The 11,352-nt window shown below is 45.8% G+C and overlaps 1 long non-coding RNA gene across 1 annotated transcript; it reads left to right on the top strand.

The window, feature by feature from the left end:
• The first annotated feature begins 3,022 nt into the window (after window positions 1–3,022).
• LOC308584202 lies at window positions 3,023–10,315 on the top strand. The gene is made up of 4 exons (XR_014006629.1): window positions 3,023–3,100; window positions 3,497–3,578; window positions 7,971–8,097; window positions 10,152–10,315. It is a non-coding gene; the product is annotated as an uncharacterized lncRNA (long non-coding RNA).
• The last annotated feature ends 1,037 nt before the right edge of the window (window positions 10,316–11,352 follow it).

Below are 11,352 nucleotides of genomic sequence, written 5' to 3'. Positions count from 1 at the left end.
TTGCAATATTTCCTGGAACACTTGGTTCTGCCTCTGACTTCTGGAGAGCCTTAATATAGCTCTGTAAATTAAGGATTGATTCATCCTATGAAAGGCTGGGATCAATGGGTCAATATTCGCAGGGAAACCAAAATGCTTGTTTACAGAGCTATCGTACTACTAACCTTATGGTATGCATGTGAAACATGGACCACTTATAAAAGCCATCTCCGACTCATCGAAAGATTCCATCAACGGTGTCTCCAAAAATTTCTACACATCACTTGGGAAGACAGGCGAACTAATACCAGGGTACTAGAAGTAGCAAAAATCACCAGTGTTGAAGCAATTATTCTTCAACGTCAACTTCATTGGACTGGTCATGTTGTTTGAATGCCTGGCTATTGTCTTCCAAACCAACTACTCTCTTCCGAACTTAAAAATGGAAAGCGTAATGCTGGTGGTCAACAAAAGAGAATCAAAGACTCTCTCAAGGCAAATCTTTAAAAATGTAGAATAAACACCAACAATTGGGAAACACTGGCCTGCGAGTGCTTCAGTTGGAGAACAACCTTTACCAAAGGTGTCATGGGCTTTGAAGACACTCGAACTCAGGACACAAGGGAGAAGCATGCTAAGAGGAAGGCATGCTTGGCAGATCCACACCATGATCAATTCCCACCTGGAAACCAATGTCCCTACTGTGGAAGGACGTGTGGATCCAGAATTGGCCTCCACAGTCATTTACGGACTCATTGTTAAAACTGTGTTTATGGAAGACAATCTTACTCGGCCATGAGTGATCTGGCTGGGTTTCCCCAGCCTTCTGGCGGTTCCTTCACTGTGAGAAGTGAAGCTACAGGGAACCAGGCAGAGAGCCTTCTTGGTAGTGGCGCCCGCCCTATGGAACGCCCCTCCATCAGATGTCAAGGAAATAAACAACTATCTGACTTTTAGAAGATACCTGAAGGCAGCCCCGTTTAGGGAAGCTTTTAATGTTTAATGTTTTATCACGTGTTGCTGATGATGATGATGTTGTTGTTGTTGTTATATTTTGCATGACTGCAAAAAGCTAGGTGACATCAATTTAGAGGATGCATCCTGTACATAGATGACAAATTGACATCTCTCTTCTAAATGGCCTCCAACTTCTTCTTAGCATGCTATAGTTATATCATTTTAAAATGAATTTTTCAATTTCCGATGCATGCCTTATCCGCAGAACACAAAAGCACCCGTGAAATAACAACAGCTAAAAGGCAGGCCTTCTTCATGGCTGAAGCCTGACCAGGAGATCAAGCTGGACAGCAGCTGGACAAAACTGAGGCAGAGCACTGTGAAGGTACTCTGTGTTATGAAAGACTGCACTGCTCTTTCCCTGCTTGGTGATACAAGGACACGTAAGCCCTGCATTCTAACAATCCTGGTGCAGTTAGCATGACAACCAGAACTGTTGGTGTGTTGCTGCTTAATAAGACACAGTGGGCAAAAGAGAGGAAATTCTGTACAGTACATTAAACTGACAACCGAAAATCCATGCCAAGCATGCTATCTATCACAGATCTCCACTTGGTGCAAAGCATTGCTGGTGCAAAAAGGCTGTTGAGTGGGACAGACTAAACAGCTAAGAAGATTGTAGTTAAGTGCTATAAAAATTGTTTAAATATACAGTGGTACCTCGGGTTAAGAACTTAATTCGTTCCGGAGGTCTGTTCTTAATGTGAAAGTGTTCTTAACCTGAGGTACCACTTTAGTAATGAGGCCTGCTGCTGCTGCTGTGCCGCTGGAGCATGATTTCTGTTCTCATCCTGGAGCAAAGTTCTTAACCCTAGGTACTATATCTGGGTTAGTGGAGTCTGTAACCTGAAGCGTATGTAACCCGAGGTACCACTGTATAAGAGAGGGGTTGCAACTGTCTGATCGTAAGAGCCACAAGAATGACACTATGGTTTCAATGTACAATGGTTCTTCCTGCCTAAGTGGAGAACCTCTCTATTGTAAATCATTTTGTTAGCTGGAGCCCCATTCTTCAATCTGTTAATTTCTTCAGCTCATATTGAATTAGACAATCTCATAAAGGTATATGGATGTCAGTAGCTACTAATCATGATGGCTATACTCTGCCTCCATGATCAGATTCAGTATACGCCTGGAAACCACAAGGGGGGATAGTGCTGCTGTGCTAAAGTCTGAGTTGTGGGCTTCCCATGGGCATCTCGTTGTCCACTGTGAAAACAGGATGTTGGACTAGTATTTTCTAGTAAGGGGGATTCACAATAAGGCAGGAAACAAGTATTAAGGACACATATAAACCTTCTGTAGAAGCTTTATAGTGCCTGACATGTGTAGGTGGGGACAAGACCATTCACCTTTCGCAGTGATCTGGCTTGGGTGATCCACTGATCCTTACTTGCCGCTTGTGGCTGCCTGGTCTGGGTTTTCTTTGTCCTATATAATCAGTTACTCTGCTCTCTGATGCCTGTTGCTTCTTCCCTTTTTATTTCCCTGTGCCATTGGGCTGTACTGTTTCTAAGCTAGGGCCATACCATGACCCCAATGGGGACCTCTCAGGGTGCCCCTATTTGATGTAAGTCACAGGGCTTCCCCTTCTGGTATTTTACCCTTAGTTTGCCTCCCTGCAGACAGGCGGGAGTCAATATATAGCCTGGTTTCACCCAATGCCTAAGCCAAATTACTCACATCTGTAACCAATAAAGCTGTGGCCTGTTTTAGCCCATAATCCTAAATACTCATGTCTGTGTGCTTTTTAATCAACAGGGCATGGGGGCTTGGCACGCAAGTGGTAGCAATTGTTTCATTTCCCCTCTCACTCTTGGTACCTTGTGTACACAGGACAAAATCAGGGGTGTTCCTTTATTTGAATAAACTGAACATCGAGCAGAAGAGCAGGAAGGACATGGGTACAAGCTGGTCCAGGAACATGGATAAACATTACCTCTCCATCCCTCCACAAAGTTAAATCCCCAATTTATTAACCTAAGTTGATCAATCTGTCCTGAAAGGGTAGGATGTGTCTAATTGGACATGTGAATATAAGTGAGGACAAAGAATATAAGCAAGCCATCTGGGCTGGAAGGTGACATAGTGTTCAAACATCTTGGTAAGTACCTGTAGAATCATATTTTATCTTTAACCATCTTTTTCTCCATGTCCTTGTTAGTTTGGAACTGATAGATGTTCTTAACAACTCCATCAATGTTGTAGGGATAAGAGTCCTTTAATGGTGTAATTCTAAAATTCTGATGGAAGTTAACTATATATGAACATCTGCCAGGGATTAAGATACATTTATGTATGGATTTATTGATTTAAGGTTGTGAAGCAACTGCAGGTATTCCTGGAAAATACTTATTATCTATATCCACTACAATGGTCAGGGCTGATAGGAGTTGCAATCCAGCCACAGGCTTGCTATCCTGGTCTATAACTTAGCTCAAAGCCCAGCATGCCAGGTTGTATTAACCCCTTCATGTCATTGCTGTCTCTTTTCTCATAGTGATACCAGAGTCAGCACTTTGCCATGAAGATTTTTTGTGCCTTCTCCTTGATGCTGTTTATAGCACTCATGGTTGCTCCAGGTAGGCCATGTGGAAACTTAATGGAAACAAATTAAAATAATGTTTGTGGGAGAGTAAAGATGTCATGGGATGTAGGTGGCGCTGTGGGTTAAACCACAGAGCCTAGGACTTGCCGATCAGACGGTCGGCGGTTCGAATCCCCGCAACGGGGTGAGCTCCCATTGTTCGGTCCCTGCTCCTGCCAACCTAGCAGTTCGAAAGCACATCAAAGTGCAAGTAAATAAATAGGTGCTGCTCCGGCAGGAAGGTAAACGGCGTTTCCATGCGCTGCTCTGGTTCTCCAGAAGCGGCTTAGTCATGCTGGCCACATGACCCGGAAGCTGTACGCCGGCTCCCTCGGCCAATAAAGCGAGATGAGCGCTGCAACCCCAGAGTCGGTCACGACTGGACCTAATGGTCAGGGGTCCCTTTACTTTATGCTGAATAAACTGCTTGTAAATATGCTCATCACAGCCTCTCCCTGCCACTTCTGTTGCGTAGAGTTTACTCTGCTGATTAGAACGTGCTCCAGCTTCTAAAGCTGGGGTCACTGACACTGAACCAAGGACTGGAGATTGCCTGGCACATCGGCCGGTGAGCTGGCGCCAGCTTGGGGGCTTGCAAATTGCCCCCGTTTCCTTGGCTGCATCCCAACACTTCCATACTATGTGCTTTTGGTTTGGGGCTCTTTGTTCTGTCTCCTGGACAGACAGGATGTTTGTGTGAGCTTCTCCTCACAATGTTGTTATTTTCTTTACTATGGTTTGCATTAATTTGGTTTGATTTGATGTAAAGCAATAAAATTAGTGATACTACATACTTCCACAGCCAAGCTTTCGTTTACTCTGCTGTTCGCGTGCGCATATGAGCAGATATGAGTCGTTGAGAGAAGGACTGTTGCCGAACTCTTCCGTTACCGGAGGGAGAGGCTCCAATAGAGTCCCTCAGTTTACCCCAAATAATAAGGAAGGGCCATAGCTCAGTGCCAGAGCATTGGGGTGTGGATTTATAATGAACAAACTTCTCTCTTTAAGGTTCAATGTCCCAGGTTCAATATAACCATTGCATAATGGCAGCCCAAGATATTCGGAATAACTTTTAAACTGATGTTACAGGAATTTATAATACAGTGGTACCTTGGGTTAAATATTCAATTCGTTCTGGAGGTCCGTTCTTAACCTGAAACTATTCTTAACCTGAAGCACCATAGCTAATGGAGCCTCTCGCTGCCACTGCGCGATTTCTGTTCTCATCCTGAAGTAAAGTTCTTAACCCACAGTACTATTTCTGGGCTAGCGGAGTCTGTAACCTGAATCATCTGTAACCTGAAGTGTATTTAACCTGAGGTACCACTGTCTATGTCTATGTACAGGGGCGGCCCATACTGTTTCACCACCTGAGGCAAAAAGGGAAGATGGCATCCCGTGCTGTACGCCCCCACCAAAGCCTAGCTAACCTGGGTTGTGCAGTTGTGGCTTCCATAAGCCAGTGAGATCTCAAGGGGCTCCCATGAGATCTCTATGGAAACCAGAAGCCTCCTCAGCCATTTGTGCTCGCTTCTCCATTGGCACAGGAGGCAACTGTGGAGGTCCCACAGAGGGGCCCCTTGAATTATGCCACCTGAGGCACCTACATCAGCCTGCCTCATGGAGAAGAAGAGAAGAAGAAGAGTTTGGATTTGATATCCCGCCTTTCACTCCCTTTAAGGAGTCTCAAAGTGGCTAACATTCTCCTTTCCCTTCCTCCCCCACAACAAACACTGTGTGAGGTGAGTGGGCCTGAGAGACTTCAAAGAAGTGTGGCTAGCCCAAGGTCACCCAGCAGCTGCATGTGGAGGGGCGGAGATGCGAACCCGGTTCCCCAGATTATGAGACTACCGCTCTTAACCACTACACCACACTGGAGGGGACCAGGAGTAGTACATGCTTCCAGCCCCATTTTTTTTTCTTTTGTCATTTATGTCCAAATGCTTTTAATTTCAATGCGTGTCTTACCTGCAGAAAACAGAAGCATCTCAGAAAACAGAAGGGCAACCACGAAAAGCCATCGCAAACGCATTGCTGAAGTTTTACTCAGATCTCAAGTTGAGCAGCAAGAGCAGACTACTGAGGCAGAATACTCTGGTGATCGTTCTGTGCCTCCTGGACCGCTTAATAGCCACCTATTTGTAGGGTTTTGTGATATACTGACACGTAAGCTCTGTGCATTGGTAATCCGGATGTGATGCACGTGATGACAGGAACTATTCATCAAGGATACAAAAGAGGAACATAAAGTGAAATTCATGACATTAACCGTGAAATATTTTAAGAGTTCAAGGATTCAATGGCATCTATTGTTTTAACAGTTGCTGTTTCCTGCTTTCAGTATTGTGGTCCATGGTTGTTGATCCTCAAGGAAACATGGAGTACCAAAGCAAGGAAATACTGAACAGTGTGCATTAACTTAAGGAAGTTTTCTGGAGTCGGTGCATTGTAAATTTGATTTTATAACCCTTTGGATGACAGCTGAGAGCACTATTGCTACTCTGCTGGCGGCCACCCAGAGTGGCTGGGGAACTAGAGCCAGAAGAGCAAGATATATAGGATAAAATTATTATTATTATTATTATTATTATTATTATTATTATTATTATTATTATTATCTGAGAAAACTGTTGTGATTGTTGTTGTTGTTTAGTTGTTTAGTCGTGTCCGACTCTTCGTGACCCCATGGACCAGAGCACGCCAGGCACTCCTGTCTTCCACTGCCTCCCACAGTTTGGTCAGACTCATGTTTGTAGCTTCGAGAACACCGTCCAACCATATCGTCCTCTGTCGTCCCCTTCTCCTTGTGCCCTCAATCTTTCCCAATATCAGGGTCTTTTCCAGGGAATCTTCTCTTCTCATGAGGCGGCCAAAGTATTGGAGTCTCGGCTTCAGGATCTGTCCTTCCAGTGAGCACTCAGGGCTGATTTCACAGAACCAAATGCCTTGAATGCAAAAGTGCTCAGTTTGCATAGGAGACTGTAGGAAATATGTTGTTTTGGTGCTCTGAGAGCATCCACAATATGGTTGAATGCAACTGGGGGAGATTTCATAACAAGAAGAAACTACATTGCATTTAGTCAAATCATTATTTCCTTGCTTTGGTACACTGTGTCTCCTTGAGGGGTACTAGGCATGGACTGCAGGAAATAACATATAGGCAGAAACTTCTAAAACAATAGATGCTATTGAACTCCAGAACCCTGAATAAATATAATGGATAATGCCATGGACTTTACTGTCTGCTCCTTGAACATTATGGCTTCCCAATGAATAAAATACAGAATATATGGCGATTAACTCTTTTTTTGTCTCCTTGATTAAGTTTATGTCATCACGAGCAGTACATTTGAATCATCCATTCATAGGGCTTAGATGTCAGTACGTTACAAAACCCCGTCAATAGATCAGCATTCAGCCTTCCAGAAGACACAGAACATTAATCAAAGTATTCTGCCTCAGTAGTGAACTTCTGCACCCAGGGTATGTGGGCCTGTATATGACAGCAGCCCCCCTAATTATTCCACTCAGTTGCCAAGCAAAGGGTCTGAAATTGAATTTACAGCCCACAGAATGCTGAATGTTAATGCACTGATCAGCAGTTCCTTGATTTGGTACTGTATACTGTGTCTCCTTGAGCAGTAGTAGACATGGACCACATCACTTATATAATCCGAAGTTGAGCAGCAAGAGCAGATTAGTGAAACAGAATGCTCTGGTGGGAGTTCTGTGTCTTCTGAATGCCCAACTATTTATAGGGATTCGTGATATACTGACACGTAAGCAGTGGCGTAGCATGGGGGTGCAGGGGGGGCGGGCCGCACCGGGCGCAACATCTGGGGGTTAGGGTTAGGGGGTACAAATCCACAGGTTAGGGGGCGCAAATTACTTGCCTTGCCCCGGGTGCTGACAACCCACGCTACGCCACAGAGAGGACAACATTTACTTTTCCAACCTTTATTCCCCAGTCAGGCTAGGGGAGAAGAGAATGAAATCCTCTGCAAGTTTGCTAGAGAAATGATGGACTAGGGAAATGATGGAAGGGGAAACAAGCTTTTTTCTTGCTCTGGAGGGTAGGACTTGAACCAGCAGCTTCAAGTTACAAGAAAGGAGCTTCCCACTAAACATTGTGAAGAACTGTTCAACAGTTCAACAGACCCCCTCGGGAGGATGTGGACTCTCCTTCCTTGGAGGTTTCTAAGCAGAGGATGGATGGCTATCTGTCAGGGATGCTTCAGCTGAGTTTCCTGCATTGTAGGGGGTTGGACTAGATGACCGTTGGGATCCTTTCCACCTCTACAATTCTATGATTCTATAACTAGTTCCTGTTTGAAGTGCCTCTTTCTTTTTCAGACTGATCAGTTATTGTCCTCTTCTGGTTGTGCAGGATTCACCAGGTATCTTCATGGTGACACAGAGTGTATGGTCGCTCGGGGGATATGCAGACATTTGCCTTGTCAGCCCTATGGCAAAAAGATCGGCCACTGTTTACTGGACACTTACTGCTGCAAAGAGTATGTAATGAAATAAGGAAGTTTGTCCCTTGACTTGAATGCTTTGCTAAGGCTGCTTGCAAACTGGTGAAGCAGAAAGAAGATGGCTCTGAAACACTTAAACTAGATTCAGCAATGATGTTTTTCGCTTGAAACAAGGGTAGGGAATTCTTGGGATCAAATGCACACCCACCCTATTATTTGCCCCTGCTTCATCCCTTTTCAGGGACGTGGGAGGCGCTGTGGGTTAGACCACAGAGCCTAGGGCTTGCCAATCAGAAGGTCGGTGGTTCAAATCCCCGCGATGGGGTGAGCTCGCGTTGTTTGGTCCCTGCTCCTGCCAACCTAGCAGTTCAAAAGCACGTCAAAGTGAAAGTAGATAAATAGGTACCGCTCCGGTGGGAAGGTAAATGGCATTTCCATGCGCTGCTCTGGTTTGCCAGAAGCGGCTTAGTTATGCTGGCCACATGACCCCGAAGCTGTACGCCAGCTCCCTTGGCCAATAAAGTGAGATGAGCGCCGCAACCCCAGAGTCGGCCATGACTGGACCTAATGGTCAGGGGTCCCTTTACCTTTACCATCCCTTTTCTGTTTACCATGTAGAGAGTGAAAATATCGCCCTTGGGGGAAAAAACAACCCGTTTGATCAGAATAATCCCCAGACCCTTCACTACCTATGTAGTGAAGTTTGCACAAAGATATTTCCCTCTAGCTGCCTTTAATCTCCGGAGGCAGAGAGCACCATGCAAATGTTAGCCCTTTCTTTTTTTGCAGGGAAGTGATCTTTCGCTCCCTCGTTTCTCCAAAATGATGTATCTGTGGGGGGTGGGGGTGATCATCTAGGGCTGGCCTGACCATTAGGTCAGGGCTGGGGAAGCTTCCTCAGTCCAAAACCAACATTCCCTTCAGGGCAACCATCTTAGGGAGACAAACCAGTATTGGCAAAAGGCAAAAGTGGGCGGAACAATGAACGCATTTTTTACCTTCTCTCACTTCCTACACACGCTCACACCACCCCCTCTCTGTTCCCCATCCCAACAAGCAAGACACTTTGAGGACATGCTGCAGCCACACAAAAACATTGGCAATCAGAATCTTTATAAGCCAACAGTGGTGGTCATATATGTTCACACGGGAGCCAGTGTGGTGTAGTGGTTAAGAGCAGTGAACTTGTAATCTGGTGAACCGGGTTCACGTCCCTGCTCCTCCACATGCAGCTGCTGGGTGACCTTTGGCTAGTCACACTTCTCTGAAGTCTCTCAGCCTCACTCACCTCACAGAGTGTTTGTTGTGGGGGAGGAAGGGAAAGGAGATGGTTAGCTGCTTTGAGACTCTTTAGGGTAGTGATAAAGCAGGAGATCAAATCCAAACTCTTCTTCTTCTTCTACCCTATAGTATTGTCAGGGACTGGGCAGAGGAGGAATGGTGGAGAGTGCCTCCCCAGCCTGACCCTTCCAGGGAGGAGGAAGAGGAAGATAGTATAGATTTACAACAGGGGTTTGAGGGAGGTCACAGCTCAGAGGAAGGTGAGGGGAAAAGTTGGGAAATCATGGGAGAGCCAGAGCAACACCTGGCTGACACGTTGTCACTAGAAAGCATTCCAGACCCTCCATTTCCCAGAACATGGCAAGCCTTAAAAGCAGGAGAGCAAAAAGCTCAAAGGCAGAGGGCATGTAGCAGCACCCATAGGAGAGATGATGAGAATGATGAATGAGGAAGTGGGAGAGACGGGGTGGAGATTCACTTGGGACAATGGCATTATGCAAGAGACTGGGTTCTATAGCCTCTCTGTAAAGATTGAAATAAAAAAGGACAGTAAGAAACTTTTCCTTGTCTTCATAATTTCCTGGGCAACCAGCCAGAAGCCACAGACAGCCTCCTGACAGGTGTATTCTCACCACAGTCATTGCTTCAGGTACAAAGAGAGAGCGGAACTCCTTTCACAGTAGTCATTACCTTGGACTCAGACAAGGAAGGAAATGTTAACGGAACACAGTCATCTCCACCTCGAGACCATTCCTACCATAGTTCCCTGGGTTTTGTTGAGCTCTCTAATGTCTGTTTCCATCTGTCAGTTACAGATAAAAGGACCACTATGATTTCCTGAAGCTCTGGACACTTTCTTCTGAGACAAGAATAAGAATGAGACTCATCACTAAGCCCTTACAGAGTCCTCCTCTCCCTTGTGGTCACTGTTAGTTTCCTCCATTGCTGCAGCATTTTCCACCATCCTGTTACTAAAGATGTAAACGAATAAATAAATATGAGCCAGTTTCATGTAGTGGTTTGCTAATTGGACTGGGACCTGGGTGACAAGGATTGATGGCCTCTCTTGGCCATCAAACTCACTGGGTGATCTTGGGCCTGTCACTGTCTCTCATCCTAACTGACCTCACAGGGTAGTTGTGGAGATTAACCAAGGAGGAGAAGGCAAAGTCTCTAATTTTCTGCCAAAAATGGTTTCTGAGGGGACGAAACCTGCCAACAATAGGTGTAGGGATTCTCCCACATGGGGATACTTTAATTCTCCCAATGTATATATGGGGGGGGGGCAGTTGCAGGTGCAAAGCTGGGATTTAATACTTGAAAGGTAGGCTTGCCCATTTAATGGAAATTGTGGGAGGAAGTGGGAAGTTGGTTACCCAGTTTGTAGCTCAGTGAAGATGTATGGAAGCTGGGCAGAGAGAGATTTCCATGCCAGGGATCATTAGGAAACGGTCTGAAAAGAAAGCCACCAGTATCATAATGCTGGCATACAAATCTATAGTGAGACCACAATTGGAATACAGTGAAGAGCTCTTCACCTCAAAAAGGGTATTGTAGAGGTGGGAAATGTTTGGAAAATGGCAACCAGAATGATCAAGAGGTGGAGCTGTTACATATAATTTAGTATTAAAGGTAAAGGTAAAGGTACCCCTGACCATTAGGTCCAGTCGTGACCGACTCTGGGGTTGCGGTGCTCATCTCGCTCTATGGGCCGAGGGAGCCGGCATTTGTCCACAGACAGCTTCCGGGTCATGTGGCCAGCATGACTAAGCCACTTCTGGCGAACCAGAGCAGCGCACAGAAACACCGTTTATCTTCCCGCTGGAGCGGTACCTATCAGTGGCGTAGCGTGGGTTGTCAGCACCCGGGGCAAGGCAAGTAATTTGCGCCCCCTAACCCGTGGATTTGCACCCCCTAACCCGTGGATTTGCGCCCCCTAACCCTAACCCCCAGATGTTGCGCCCGGTGCGGCCGCCCCCCCCTGCACCCCCCATGCTACGCCACTGGTAC

This window comes from Podarcis bocagei (genome assembly GCF_964188305.1).
Source record: "Podarcis bocagei genome assembly, chromosome: 3".
Lineage (NCBI taxonomy): Eukaryota > Metazoa > Chordata > Lepidosauria > Squamata > Lacertidae > Podarcis > Podarcis bocagei.
This window is presented reverse-complemented; position numbering and strand designations above follow the sequence as displayed.